Source organism: Harmonia axyridis, chromosome 7 (genome assembly GCF_914767665.1).
Source record: "Harmonia axyridis chromosome 7, icHarAxyr1.1, whole genome shotgun sequence".
Taxonomy (NCBI): domain Eukaryota; kingdom Metazoa; phylum Arthropoda; class Insecta; order Coleoptera; family Coccinellidae; genus Harmonia; species Harmonia axyridis.
In genome coordinates, this window is record NC_059507.1 from 9627 (window position 1) to 26039 (window position 16413).

The following is a 16413-nucleotide window of genomic DNA, read 5'->3' on the forward strand; positions in this document are numbered from 1 at the left end:
AAATTTCCTATTTTTCTTGAAGCAACAACTACTTTTCATAGACCACACTTCCTTTCAAAATAGTGATTCTTCTAAAAATAGTAATTATTCTAAAAATCACATGAAATATATAAGTTTGATTCTAAATACGAAGAAAAACACTTCAAAGTAACACACTATACACAGAAACCTCATTGTTTCTTCCTATCTAAAGTTCTCCCCTAATTACCTAATATAAAAAACGATACTTCAAATTACGGACAATCAACCTATAAAGTCTCATAGGAATCCAAGGATATCTTACCCGAAATAATCGACATATCTAAGAAACGACAAGAAATAGATGTCTGAAAATAAATCTAAAGTGATCGAAAGAGGCTATACAATCAAAAAATACCCTTTTTGAGAAACCACGCCCCCTTTTTGGTAGATCACGCCCACCTTTCAAAGAGGCCACGCCCACTTTTTGTTTTCTTGAATTCTCACAATTAACTTTCAATGACAGATCAATATAGTCGTTATATAACCCACCCAGAGTCCCTATTCCCCTCCGGCCCCGTAAGATTGTTGGGTGGTTGAAGAAATAGCTATTTTCTTATCAATTTTCCTATTCATCATGAAACAACAAGTACTTATCATAAAGCACACATCCTTTCAAAATAGTGATACTTGTAAAAATAGTAATTTTTCTAAGAATCAAATGAGATATATAAGTTTCAATCAAAATTCAAGGAAAAACACTTGAAATTAAAACACTATACACCGTTTCTTGCAATCTAAGCATCTCCCCTAATTACCTAATATTAAAAACGATACTTCTGATCACGATGAATCAACCTCTAAAATCTCATAAAAATCCAAGGATATCTTACCCGAAATAATCGACATAACTCTGAAACCACAAAAGATGGAAGTCTGAAAATACGTCTAAAATGTTCAGAAAAGGCTCTAAAATCCAGAAATACCCTTTTTGGGAAACCACGACCCTTTTTCGATTGCCCACGCCCCCCTTTATAGAAGCCACGCCCACTTTTCCTTGAAATTTCTTGAATTTTCAGATGTAACTTTTAATGACAGATCAATATTCTTCTTATATATTGCCCACCCAGGGCCCCTATTCCCCCCCCCGGCCCCGTAAGATTGTTGGGTGGTTGAAAAAAATTACAATTTCCACAAGAAATAACTATTTAATTCTCAATTTTCTTATTTTTCATGAAACAACAAATCTCTAAAAATAGTAGTTATGCTGAAAATGGTAATTCTTCTAAAAATAGTAATTTTTCTAAAAATTACATGAGATATATAAGTTTGAATCGAAATACAAATAGATACGCTTAAAGATAAAACACGTCCACTCATTATAGACAGAACCCCGCGTCCCCATCCTCCGCCCCTACCAAAACCCTCACTGTTTCTTCGGATCTATGATTCTCCTAGAATTACCCAAGGGTAAAATCGAACGTTGAAATCACGAAGAATCAACCTCCAAAATCTCATAAAAATCCAATGATGTCTTACCCGAAATAATCGACATAACTCCTAAACCGCAAGAGATAGAAATCTGAAAATACGTCTAAAATGATCAGAAAACGCTCTAGAATCCGAAAATACCCTTTTCCGGAAACCACACTCCCTTTCCCGGAAGCCCCGCCTACTCCTACTAAGCCCCGCCCCTTTTTCCTAATCTACTCTTCGAGCTCTCCTCGAATAGACGACCCGCGTCCCCATCCTCCGCCCCTACCAAACCCTTGTATATACCTCCCAAGCTAAGCTCCTCCCCATGTTACCTAAGGGTAAAATCGATGTATTAGGGGTAGTAAAATCATTTCACAAAATTACAGAATCATCCATCTCCTAGCGCGGTCCCTAACCTAACCTAACCTAACCTAAACCTAACCTTACCTAATTTTCAAAATCCAACCTAATTTTCAAAATCTAACCTAATTTCCAGAATCTAACCTAATTTTTCAAATCTAACCTGATTTTCAAAATCTATTTTTCAAAATCTAACCTAATTTTTAAAATCTAATTTTCAAATTCCAATTCTCAAAATCTTATTTTCAAAATCAAATTTTCAAAAACTTATGTTCAAAATCGAATTTTCAAAATCTAACCTCATTTTCGAATTCTAATTTTCAAAATCTAACCTAATTTTCGAAATCTAACTTACAAAATCTAATGTTGAAAATCTAATTCTCAAAATCTAATTCACAAAATCCAACCTAATTTTCGAAATCTAATTTTCAAAATCTAACCCAATTTTCAAGATTTAACCTCATTTTCAAGATCTAACCTAATTTTCAAGATCTAACTTAATTTTCACAATCTAACTTAATTGTCAAAAAAATTCAAACAATTTTTCAAAATCTAACCCAATTTTCAAAATCCAACCCAATATTCAAAATCTAACCCAATTTTCAAAAAGAAATTCAACCTAAATATCAAAAAAATCCAACCTATTTTTCAAGGTCTAACCTAATTTGACCTTGACCTAATTTTCAAGGTCTAACAATATACTCTAATGATTTTCTAAATAATAATTTTATAGGCCTTTACTATTCATTTTTGCCAATTTTATATACTTTTCATCAATTTTAAATAATTTTCGATGAATTCAAGATTTTTTTTTAACTGATTCTCATCTAATTCTTCTTGATGAAATTTATATGTTATTTTATAAGGAATCCTATATTTAATTTTCAATTAATTCTATATTTAATTTTCAATTCTATATTTAATTTTCAATTAATTCTATATTTAATTTTCTATTCTATATTTAATTTTCAATTCTATATTTAATTTTCAATTATTTCTATATTTAGTTTCTAATAATTCTATATTTAGTTTTCCAATGATTCTGTATTCAGTTTTCTTATAATTCTAGATTTCGTTTTCTAATAATTCTATATTAATTTTTCTAATAATTGTAAATTTCATTTTCTAATAATTGTATATTTCATTTTCCAATAAGTTTATATTTCATTCTCAATTAATTGTTAATTCAATTTCCACTTAATAATTGATTTTTATTTTCGATTCTTTCTCAATCCATTTTGGTTCAATTTTTCCTCAGTGTTAGATTAAAATTCTATATCAATTTTAAATCGATATAATTATTGATGTCGGGTAAATAAAACAAAACCCAAAACAGGAAGATTGCAAAGGATCGAAAAGTGTAGCGATAAGAAGTCGACAAGGTAGGTTAGGTTATAGGTTGGGAACATTTCTTTATTTTATTATATTTTACGTATAATGCAATTTGAAATATTATGTCGGTATATAAACTTGAAGTATTGCTCTGAAAACAGCGATTTCATCTTAAAATCTATTCACATGATAACAAAAACCTAATATGAGTTTCCTACCTACGGCAATTTTACAAGTGTGATTTGAGTTTATTTAACAAACTTGAATTATTGCTCAGAAAACAGAGATTTCATCTTAAAGTCTATTCACATAATAACAAAAAACGCAAAATTAGTTTCCTTCCTACGGCAATTTCACAAGTGTGATTTGAGTTTATTTAACAACTTCTATATTCCATCGAATCAAATAGGCACTATAAATTGTAAGAAATATTCTTGGATATCTTAAGATATTTTTTTATTAACATATTTTTGTATTTTATGTTTTAGAATAAAAATTTGTGGACTACTCTTTTAATTTGGGGTATGTGTCGATACATTCAGTTTCATACAAATGTCTGTTATTTTTCTAATACTCAAAAATCAAAGTTTCTCTTATTGTAATAAAGAATTGAAAGAAACCATTCATAACCTTCAACCTTCTTTCAAGATGATAAAATAAGCAAGTTCTTATGAAGATGGTTCATTCCCAAGGAACTACCAATAATTGATCTCTCATAGCAGTTCAGAATCTGTTTAAAACTGTGACAACATAATTTTTCAATCCACAGCTCACTGAGCTAGTTTCCAAGTTGTCGACAACATTGAAATTTGAATAGAACAAAAAAGTGAGTGAACTAAATGTTAAAACTGATACATCTATATTTCTGATTTCTGTGGTTTGGCGAGATAGCAAAATAATAAGTCATCCTGATACTGATCTTGGAAGAAAGAAAAATATGTGCCACCAGTGAGTAGAACCATACTAGTAAATTCAATTGCATGTAAAGGTAATTATGGAACAATATTATATGGATGACTATTTAGACAGTGATCGTTCTGTGGATTGGGTATTAGATTTGATAACTAGTTTCCAAGAGGTTCACAAGAGAGATGGTTTCCATATAATATATGGGACCATAAAAAAAGAAGATTGTTATTGAGCAAAGTCCATCCAAGGAAATTGAGGAAATTTTAGAAGAGAAAGCAACAACTACTAAAGAAAAATGTTGATAATCAATTGATAGTCAATTTGTTACCCTCTTGGGTTTCTTTGCCACTATGCTATCAGAGCAAGATTTTTTTTAAGACATTTGGAAAATGAGTTTTGAATTAAATGAAGAATTAGAACTTTTAGTAAATGAAGAATGACTCAAATGGTTGCAAGACTTGAGAAATACTAACAGTGAGAAAATTCCTGTTCCAGAGCCTACTAATTCAACTAATAAAAAATTGCTACACTCTATTTCTATTTGATAAATTATTTCACCTATATGAATGTGACCTTTAATTTCTTCGGATTCTTCGCAGTAATGTAGGAAAGCTGTCCCCAATTTTTCGCATCCATTTCCATCTCACATTTTGCTATTGTGTCCTTTTCTTTCGAGCCTTTTTCCAACAGTCCAGCCATGTCTTGAGATAAACTGTGAACTTTTTCTTCATTGTGAATTATTCGAAGCTTGACTACAATTTTCACATATTTACCTGAAGACAAAAGTTGAATCAATTATTTGCTATATACCCTCATATGAATAAATAGTATCTTGAGATATAAGGATAGATAAGTTTCTATATTTCAAATAAATCACACAAATACCCTTAATTTAAATGAATTAGGGTTTTATGTAATATTGACTACCCTCAATGTGTTGCGTCAATGGCCATAGTTTGAGTATTCTTGCCAAACTTAATCATGACACAAGTCATGAGTGAGATGTCATACTTTATTTATTCTAGTTTTAACTATAAACATTTGTATCGATTTATAAGTCTCGAATTCAGGGACTTATAATTAGGGGCTATCTTTGGAGATGATATCCAAATTCAAACAAACATGTATCGATGTAGTTTTAATAACTGTAACGGAAGAAGTATTTACAATATTGAACAATTAATTACTATAACAAAAACTACAAACCTGAATCGATACAAATGTCGATATTTTGAAACTATATTAAATAAAATATGACATCTCACTCATGACTTGTGTTATGATTATGTTTGGCAAGAATACTCAAACTTACATTCATTATTTTCCTTGAAAATTAATTCATACTTGAGATTGCCTCAAAAGAACTTGTCTAAGAAAAATCACCAAATGGAGACATTCCAACAATCCTTCAAATCAACTCCTATACCAGACTACAGAAGTAGAGCCAATACGGGGAAGACTTCAAAAACTGAAAAAAAAAATTAATCAAAGACCAGAACCACAAAAACATTATGGAGCAACCAACACCATAGGGACAAAAATTCCAGCACTTCCACTTAATGTCTTTAATTAGTCAAGTTTAGTTAGTTTACAAAATGAAGAATAATTTATTGAGAACATAAGTCACTTTATGCATACTTAATGAAAAGCATGATTATAACGTCAGAAGTAGAATTGATATGAGGAAAAACTATGCAAGAACATGTATCGGACAGAATTCTCCAATGTTTCGGTCTGTTGATCGTACAGTTAATACCAATGCAGACTATGCTGCTTGTGCATCAACATGTAAAGGTTCTGTAATTCTCTACCACTATGAATGGTAAAGACTATGCAGAATAGTTTTTTTCATGCTGTTTTCAATTCTGTTCCTGTGGAAATAACATGCAGTGGAAATATTGAAAAAATGTGCCATGACCTCAAGGAGTTTCTTGAACTTAATTAATTTCTTTATATATGGGGAATTAATGTTTTTTTTTACAAGACTGACTTGAATTATATTTAAGAAATATTGTTGTTTATGAGAGATATCATGTAAATGTAGGCTGTGATACCAGCTTTTTGCTGTTTAAGGGTCAGGAATAAATATATAAAATAACATCATTCACCAAACAAAAATTAGCAAATTAGTATTGTAATATGAAAATGTCCACAACTATAAAACTAAATTCAACTATATTTCATTCTGTTCTTAAAACAACCTCTTTACAATTCAAGAACAAATTTATGTCTAATCTGAAATCTGTAAAAAATGAAATCTACTACTTGATACAAAATAATACAAGTCTTTACTATGGAAACACCTCAAATAATTAGAAATGATAAGAATGATAAAAGAAGTTTGTTGAAAAATTTTGTTGTGAATGTATGATAACCAGATATCACACCCTACTTTAAATTTGGAAATAAAATTGTAACTGTAATGGCTTATTGCTCAAGGGAAATCAAACATGTATTCCTTCCATAATGAGATCAGAGGTTGTGAGTTAACTAGGTACTGATGACTTAGAGTTATAGAGGTAATTTTTATGTGTTTTCGCTTATAAAAGTAAAAATGGTAAAACATATCCGTAAAATCATTTCCAGTTATGCATGGATATTTTTCAGCTCAAACAGGTTTTTCCAAGGGGATTGAAAATAATTCGAGTTATCGAGGATTTCGAGTTAACGAGAGTCCACTGCATGTGTAAACAAATAGTGAATAGAGTTCTTTATTGTAGAATTTTTCCCAAGTATTGAGTTTCCAATAAAAAAGAAATGATACCACCCACCGACCCAATGGAATATGTGAAGGAATATTAGATATTCTTCCTCATTACGATAGTAGATTGAAACCTTCAGTAGTTGTTTATAAAAATTATAATACACCAGTGATAAGGTCTAGACAAAAACAAAAACATTATTATGATGAAAAAAGTTCCTGGTTAAAAGCAATACCTTCAGATAGTCGGGTGAGAATTCAGAAAAAGAGAAGAGATCGTTCATATAATATAACATTGAAACGAAGTATGGTTCACATCTATTGAGAAATCTATAGATTCATTGAAATTCTACCAGACGAGATTGGAAATTCAGACTCATATAACACTTATATTGTATAGTTTCAATACTCACCAAATGATCAGAAAATGAATATTTGTGAGTATTTATTCAACAGCAGCCTTCTTTTGATTTGATTGCATCCAGACTTATCCTCTGTATAGTGCAAGACCATCGTATGGTTTTTTGTTTTTATAATATCCCATATCAGATTCCTATGACCAATTACTACACCAGATGGTAACATCCAACGAAAATCAGATCCATAAAGTTCATGGTTACCTGAGGAAAAATATATAATTAAAACCAGTTGCGAGTTCGGTTGACGTAAGTAAAGACATGATGGAACATGTCCAGTTAGGTTAAAGTGAATGGTTCTACAACCACAAAAATTTGATCTCAAACTTTTTACAAACTGACAAGGGCCTGTTTATCTTGTGCTGTATGTCATAATGTTGATGAGTATAATTTAAAAATGAATAAGATGTATGTGTAATAACAATTGTGAAATTACTGTCAAAAAATACTTATTAAAAGAAAAAGATGCTGACCTTAAATTGTTGAGAAATTTTGTTGCGAAGAACTGTTATTGCATGAAATTCCTAATATTTCTTGTTATAAAATAGGATGTAATATATGATGTTTGCTCATAGTAGATAATTATACTGTAAGGGTGGAATTGATTCACTTAGATGTTAATGCTGGTTCCGATACAGTGATAAGTTTTCTTAAATATCTGTTTGCAAAATGGGGAATAAAAAGTTTTAAATTAAATTTTACAAGTATGTTTACGGTAGACCGTTTGTTGTTGAAACAGATCACAGACCATTATTAGTAATTTTCAAAAAACCACTAGCAGCATATCCAGTTAGGTTACAGAGAATAGTTTCAAACTTGTTTACAAATTGGCAAGGATCTGTGTATACCCAATGATTTATCACATGCTGTCTGTCATAATGGTATAAGTAAAAATTTGAAAATGAATGAGATGCATGTGTAATTAAAAACAATTGTGAAAATACTAATCAATCAACCAGATATAATTAAACTTAAGATGCATAGAAAACCTGGTGTGTCTACTGATACCTGTAAAACTTTCATAAAAATCAGGAGATTTTTCAGATTTATACCTACTTGATTTAGAGGGATCGCTTCTGTTTCAGATGAACAATAATAATAATATTTTATATTCTATGCTTGTAACAATCTTCTATACTCTGTCATTATATTCCATTCATTTAATTGAAAATTCGATAGAAACTGAAATGTAATTTATTGTGAAAGTTTGTAAAGTCTAGAATCAGTATATCATTTTCAAAAGGCGCCAGGCAGACATTGGAAATTCGAAAATTTTTAAAGAGTGCTACCTTACAGAACTCTGGCGAAGTAGAACACCAAGGCAACAGGTGGATATCTCAAAAAGTCTAAAACAAAATCGAATCAGTATACACACCAGAGATTCTATGCATCTTAATTAAACCCTATTTTAAATTGATGTTGAGTAATGACTCATTTTTTTTATTTATTCATTTCTGACCCCTGAACAAATATTCCATTGCTTGTATCAAGGCCTAAATTCTTTATGGAAATCTAATAAGATCAGAAGTAATTCAAAAAAATTATTATGGTCATTTTGGAATCATAAAGTGCAAAAATAGAGCAAGACAATATTTTTGGACTAATATGTGTGAAGAAATAGCGAATAGAGTACTTTCCTGTGAAGGATATGTCTCAATTATAGTTTCCATTAAAAAAAAAAGAACTAATATTGCATGAAATTACAAATATTTCTTGGAATGAGATAGGATGTGATAATTTGTATTTAGGATCCATATATATGTAGTTTATAATACTGAGTGATTATATATGAGTGAGTGGAATTAATTTGCTTAGATGTTGATGCACATTTGATACAGAGATAGGTTGTCTTAAAGATCTGTTGCGAGATGGTGAATACCTGAGATATTGGTCTCTGATGGAGATCCTCCGTAATTCAGTTCAGGAAAATTTAAAGATTTTTCTGAATATCAGGTTCAAGGTATCCTCAATCGAATCGGATGGTGGAAAAAACAAAACTGACTTTGAAATTATCACTTAATAATGATGAAAAGAGAATTGAATTAGTTTTACTGATGGATACAAATACATAGTTAGAAAATGGTTTTTACCAACCCAGTTGATGGAATCGGAGATTATTAAGATAGACAATTAAAACCATTAGTAGTTGAATATAAAAATTATAATACACAAATGAAAAGGTCTAGACAAAAACGTTATTATGATGAAAAAGTCACTTGTTGAAAACAGTACCTCCAGATAGTCAAGTACGATTTCTAGAAAAATCTAAGATCTTAATTCAGAGATCAAAAGATCATGTAAAATTGTAACGAAAGATTGTTCAACTCAATCAATTAAGATATCATTGTTTCATAGAAATTCTACCAGATGAGAATGGAAATTCAGACATGTGTAACACTAACATTGAATAAAGAGTTTTAGTACTCACCACATGGGTGTAAAATAAATAATTGTTGGTATTTAACAGCTACCTCCTCAGGTTCGACCAGACTTATTCTCTGTGTATTGCAAGACCTATCTAGGTATTTTTTTGTAATATCCCATCACATTCCTTCATCCAATTATAATACCCGATAATAACATCCATCGAAGTATGTTCAGTTACCTAAGGAAAAATATATAATTAAGTTCTACTCAAATTATGCAAGAATAGGTAGAGTCTTTTCATGGTTATTTTCAGATAATGCAACTACATCTTATGAAAATTATATGAGAAAAGTAGATCAATTTGAACAGAATATCGACTTAAATCATACTTCACTGGATATCTCCTTGAGTTTAAATAAATACATAGGGTTAAGAACAAATGGTAAATTTGGTTGTAGTTTCCGAAAGGCTAACAGCCATAACGATCCAGATTCAATAATAACGAATAAATATCTGGAGACCCCAGAAATGTAAAGAGGTATATGAGTGATGTTATTTACAATGATGACTTGAGCATTCAATTATCATAAACTTAGAAACCAAAATCAAGACTAGTCCGACATTAGAAAATGGTCGTCATAACGATCCAGATTCAATAATAACGAATAAATATCTGGAGACCCCAGAAATGTAAAGAGGTATAGATTAATAAAAAACTCCTTATAATAATCATAATTGAATGGTCCTATCCAACTTTCGAGTTGATTTTATTTCCAATGTTAATGAAATCAACTCAGAAGTTGGAAAGGATCTTATATTTATTGTCCGTATTGTATAATGAATTGTTACAACCTATTACGCAGCACTTACTAAGCGAATTTCATGCAAAAAATGGTACGTCAAATTTATAAATAGGTATTTACAATATTTAAAATGAATTCTGAAAATACACCATTCACTGCATGAAATTCGCGAACTGAATACTGTGTATAACAAAACAGAATACTCTATCAAATTTCTTTCGTACATACCTTTCATAATATCGTTTCTGATGGTCAACAATAGACTTTTCCACCATTTGCTCTCCATTTTCATATTTAAAACAAGTATATACAAAACCATGGTAGATAACTAGTCACGCCGACGCCATTGTTATGTCAATGTCACATGATATGAATTCCCCCAATGAAATCGTTCCAAGACATAGTGACCACAAGACATTGTAGCTTTGTTGAAAATCCCCTAGATGTTACCAAATATTCCCCTAAAACCGACATTTCTCATAAACATGTTTTTATTAGAAACACGTTGATAAAAATTGTAATTAAATTCAACTCTTGAGTTGATTTTGATTTCAATACAGTTATTGAAAACAAAATCAACTCAGAAGTTGAAAAGGATCATATAATTATTGTCTCTATTGTAATATGAATTGTTGCAACTCACTACTCAGCATATAATTCGCGAATTTCGTACAGTAAATCGTACGTCAATATTGTAAATCAGTATTCACAAAATTGTAAATGAATTATAAAAGTACGGACGTACCATTTACAACATGAAATTCGCGAACTAAATGCTGTGTAGTTCATTTCATATTATAATACAGAATATCCTATAAAACATGTACATACCTTCCAGTATCGTTTCCACTGGTCATCAATAGTCTTTTCCGCTATCTGCTCTCTATTTTTATATGAAAACAAAACCACACAACACAAAATAGAAAATAGACCTAATATGCTATGATGGAAATAGTCTCGCCGACGCCATTTTTGTATCTATGTCTTCTTGTCAGTTGTCATATCCCCCAATGAAATCGTTCCTTTTAATGAGACAGTCACAGAATACTAATAATAAGAAATGCAATCTCCCTACTAATCTGTGGAAACAAAATAGCCGCCATCTTGATTAGGTCCGCACTAGCGACACCAACGGGCAAAGTGAGAAATAGGCTTTCTTCAGGGCGGGAAAATTTGAAATTACCGCAGGAAAGTTTGAAATGTAAGCGGCCTTCAATTCTACTAATAAAAAAAACAAAAATTGATTTCACTCTATATTATTTGACTTCTATCTAATATTTCAATGGACACACTACATGGAACAAACAGAAATACAGTACATAATTTATAATATTGTTGGTTGATAATGACTGTACGATTGAATGAAATTAGCAGGTAAAGGTCAAAAATTAATCATGGAAATCCCATTTATTAGTTGCCGACCAGTTTCGTTATACCTTCAGGGCTCTGAAAGAAGGAATACAATATTAAATATAAACTTAAGTCTATGAAAGTGTAAAAAAATTATCTATTTTGATGTTCTCTGGTTTCAAAGCAATTGCAACCCCTTCGTATTTTGAAAAATGACGAGCTTTTTGTGAGAGGTCTGCGATATATGGGATTTTAAAGGCTTCACGTCGGCAACTAATAAATGGGTTTTCCATGATTAATTATTGACCTTTACCGGTCAAATTCATTCAATCATTTATAATTCTGTTAAAAATTGATGATATAGTAATCAAACAGCCATTTTAGGATGTACATAACCAATGGAGTCGTCCATCGAAGATTTGAGGCACTCATTTCAATCCTTAGACTAGACCAAAAGTTGTGCAGACCTGTAAACAGATATTAGAATGTCAACGAATTCATTCAACAATTTTATGATCAATAATAAGTTTTTTTTTTTTTTATAGGTGAAAAATCTTGCATCAACTGCACAAAACAAACACAATAAAGCTTTGTACAGCTGCCTGAGAGGATCCTTCCTCACAGGAGACACTGCAAGGGTCTGCACTCAAACAGTAGTGTCAGATTCTTACTGACTAAAAAACACCATCGGTAAAAAAACAAATCTCTAATAAATATATCACAAATAATAATTTTGGAATTGAAATTGAATTTAAATGTTGAGTTTTTTTAAATACCAAATTATGTTTGGTTTTTCAAACTAAAAACGAATAACATAATATAAGATCAAAAGATTTAAAAATTTTTTTTATTGAACAAATTGATTTTTTTTAATACTCACAAAGATAAATAATAAAAATGTTGGTTTTTCAAACAAAAAATAAATTAACATAATATCTAATATCAGTCTTAACGGATAAAATTTTTTTTTCAACGAATGTTGAATATTTTTCAATACTACTATCCGAAAATGTTTGGTTATAACTGCAACTGTCGAATGTCAATTTGGATTTTGAAACATTATCCTTCTTGTCATGAGCGACAGAGATAACCATACATCTTCTATCTCTTTCATTCTCTGTTAGGTAGGCGCATAGAATATTTGTTTCCAATTTAGTACTACGAGTTTCACCCCCCTGGAGACAGTCTTGCTTATAGTCTAAGATCCCGATATAAAACGATCTTCACCGAGATGCTTATTTGATAAAACGTATTTTATAATCAATTTAACATGACAATAAATATATCACATATGGGTTGCCTAACAAATTTTAGTCCAGAGTAGGTTTAATAAATAGTTTAAAAAAATTTGTATTGAAACATTTTACCGGTTTGATTAGATAAATTCAAATTCCAATCGAAAGTATGAAGCCCATAGAATGTGCAAACGTTAGGTTGCCTATTTTTTCCGGTCACAACTCTCGGGTAGCCAGATATAAACAGGTTAATCTATACTAGCATTTCGCAACGGTCTGATTATTGAATCAAAATCAATAAAATTAAAGATTATTTCATTATGAACACGGTGGTATCGGGTTGCCTGCGAAAAATCAGTCCCGAATCCCAGTTGTCGAATTTTAAAAAGTTAAATATTGCTGCGAGTGAATGTATGCGACTGAGAGGTCCCAATCAATCATCTCATGCGATAGAAGAGGACACAGCATAGCAGCTGTTTGAAGTCCGTCCAGTGAAAGAAAGAGAGTGCGCATGCTATTTGTTCTTGGAAATGAAAAGGATAGCGATAGACTCGTATATGCGTGTATCATTTTGGAGTAGATAATTATCAAAATAGAGGAATAGTTATTTAATTTTTTTTCTAATCAATTAATTATTTATGTGTGTATATTTTTTATGTGACACAAAATGAAAAGGATAGGGATAGACTCGTGTATGCGTGCATCATTTTGGAGTAGATAATTATTGAAATAGTGGAATAGTTATTTAATTTTTTTTTAAATCAATTAATTTTTTATGTGTGTTTATTTTTTATGTGACACTAAAGTATATATATATATCTATTATTGTCTTGAGTGCTTACTTACCCTTAATCTCTGAATGGGATACAACCATAGACCTTATATCACATGGACAGGCCCTAACGAGACTTTCACGAAGAGTTCGCGTCAGGATGAATATGAAAGAGAGAGATGCAGCTAGATGAGTCAATGTCAAAATCATATGACCAAAACATTGGACTTAGTTTGGAAAATCTTGAATTTTTCTTTTATTCTGAATGAAACTCATTGTTATTTTGATATATTGGAATTCTAGCAATGTAAACGAGGGTTAGAATTGCTTGAAATCTTTCTTATATTAATCTATTTTCGACTATGAAAAGTTTAATTTTTGTTTGAGAATTTATGGAAAAAGCTATAATAAATAATATTTTTATTATTTATATACCAAGAAAGGAAAGCATTTTTTCCTTAGGTATGTATATAGTCTTTTCTACTACTTTTAAGGTCGTCATTTTTATCAGTCAGGGAGGAAAATGGTACTTCTACTCCTGCCGGGAGGAAAACATTTTTCCTTCCTTCTTTAGGGGCGAGAATGAAGTTTTCTATTAAGATAGTAGAAAAACTATATTTTTTTATTATATCGCAACTTAAAATGAAAATAATTTTCATATATTTTCATCAAGTGAAAATCGTTATATTATGTTATTATTGAGTGAAGATGAACATTCTTTCAAATGTTTGATTTGATTGAGTACATTTTTTCTTATTATTCACATTTATGTTTTTAATCGATAATATCCTATTTAACATTGAGATTATTGGTTTTCTTTGGATGTTTCTCTCAGATATTACTTCGTCTAGTGTTCCATTCTTGGAAATCCTCATTCCCAGGTTTCTAATTTCTAGTATTTCTAATATTAGTATTCAATCTGGGGGGAAAATCTTCCATGGCAGCAGCAGAGGATTTTGATATTATAAACAGTTGTACCGTCTCTGGTTGCCCCATCTCTTGCTGTTTTGTCTCTGGCTGGTCCTGTTCAATTTCTTTTGCAATAATTATTTATATGAATGAATAAAATAAGGGACGGAAAATAAATAGATATTTCACATCCATAAAAAATAAAATATTAATGTACCTTCAATATTATCTTCAAGACATTTATCTCCATAATTTAATCTCTCAGGCATATAATTGGAGAAACTGAAAACTGAAGGAATAACATCTTTTTTCAGAGTTTTTGTACCATGAATATTAATAAATCATGTTGATGAAAACGGTTGCTGCATATTTTCAACAAGGAAAAAGGGTTGAAATCAATTCTTCTTCAGCTTTCATCCACTGTTCCCTTAATTTGTCATCCTTTGGAAAACTGTGAACTGATATTTCCTTTATGTATGAATTCAGAGGGTATTAAAAGAAATAAATACTTACGAATGAAATTTCAACTTCTGGCTTTTTTCTAATCTCGCTGTACAATTGAAGGCTGCACGAGTGTGAGGAATTTTATTTGAAAATTAGTTCTTTTGGTGCTTTGAATTTCGCAAAAGCAGATGGATTCTAGAAAAACATGAGCTTTCGATTAATTTTCAAGATGAAATCGGCCTTTCAATAAGTTTCATGAACTTATTGAAATCCGATAAAGATTTCACGGAATACTTACCGCTAATTCCTTTTATTAGAATGTTCAACACTTTTACAAATCGTAATCAATCAGATTAACTATGTGTTCAATTCAGAATGAGAGAAAAATTTGCGATTTTCTGAATGTGAGTTCAATGTTTTGATCCATATGATTTTGACGTTGACTCATCTAGCTCCATCTCTCTCTTTCATATGCGGCATGCCAGAATTTCTCTCTAAGGGCCTGTCCATTTGATATTAGGTCTATGGATACAACTTGTCTGAAATTGTTTGTATGTACACCTCTTGAAAACTATACATATAATTAATACTTGAAGGGTAACGGGGAAAATTATGGTTGTTCAATTCACCGAATTTTCGAGTCTGCGTCGGTCTGTTTATTCCTTTAGCGTATCTTGCGTATCCTACCACTGGATATAGATGTAAGTAGTTCAGATAACTGCTACTCATTAGTTCTCAAAAGCGGAATCGACACTTAACTAAAAATACGGCCTTGGTATTTGGTAGAATATGCAGTCAATGATTTAAGTTACACTTAGTTTAAGCCAAGCTTCGGTTTATGATTAAATAATAAGCTAGTAAGTTTTATTTGACTCGTCTATCAACTTGATAATACTTACATATTTTTAGAAATATTCAAGTATTATCAAATTGATAGGTGAGTTGAATTGAATCCAGATAATTAATATCTATACTCATACTCAGATCGATGGCCATTTGTTTGTTTATAGGCAACAAAAAGAACCCTTACCACTAATATCTATAACACTAATAGAGCGTATTATCTTCCTGAAAGAATAAGAACTATTTCAGATTATACACTCTTCAAAAAAACTATATATCATCAATTTAAATTGACTGTGAACCACATTTCATATTAGAATTTGAAATGTATTGAAAAAACTCAATTCAGAATATATTTCATAGGTAGAATATCTTCTTTTATGTTGTTGGGTTATTCAGTTGATTTTGAATTTAGAACAGATCAGCTATAGAATTCCTGACGACACGATCAAAAAAATTGACAATTGCCAGGGACCATATTCTCGACAAGTGATCTTTCAAAACGTATACGTACATCCAGTGTTCAGAGCACTGAAAG

The 16413-nt window shown here is 30.7% G+C and overlaps 3 long non-coding RNA genes across 5 annotated transcripts; all 3 read right to left on the bottom strand.

Moving 5' to 3' along the window:
• Positions 1-3198: 3198 nt before the first annotated feature.
• On the bottom strand, positions 3199-11323 carry LOC123684389. 3 transcript variants are annotated; one of them, XR_006748142.1, is made up of 6 exons: positions 11154-11323; positions 10551-10783; positions 9581-9757; positions 7150-7356; positions 5380-5503; positions 3199-4808 (listed from the first exon to the last, which is right to left on the bottom strand). It is a non-coding gene; the product is annotated as an uncharacterized LOC123684389 (long non-coding RNA). The 3 variants fall into 3 exon arrangements; XR_006748141.1 differs by having other exon boundaries at positions 5348-5503; XR_006748140.1 differs by lacking the exon at positions 5380-5503.
• A 239-nt stretch (positions 11324-11562) lies between these two features.
• Positions 11563-12842, bottom strand: LOC123684780. Its single transcript, XR_006748182.1, has 2 exons — positions 12553-12842; positions 11563-12139 (listed from the first exon to the last, which is right to left on the bottom strand). It is a non-coding gene; the product is annotated as an uncharacterized LOC123684780 (long non-coding RNA).
• Positions 12843-14718: 1876 nt separating this feature from the next.
• On the bottom strand, positions 14719-15559 carry LOC123684286. Its single transcript, XR_006748130.1, has 3 exons — positions 15331-15559; positions 15102-15227; positions 14719-15046 (listed from the first exon to the last, which is right to left on the bottom strand). It is a non-coding gene; the product is annotated as an uncharacterized LOC123684286 (long non-coding RNA).
• Positions 15560-16413: the final 854 nt, after the last annotated feature.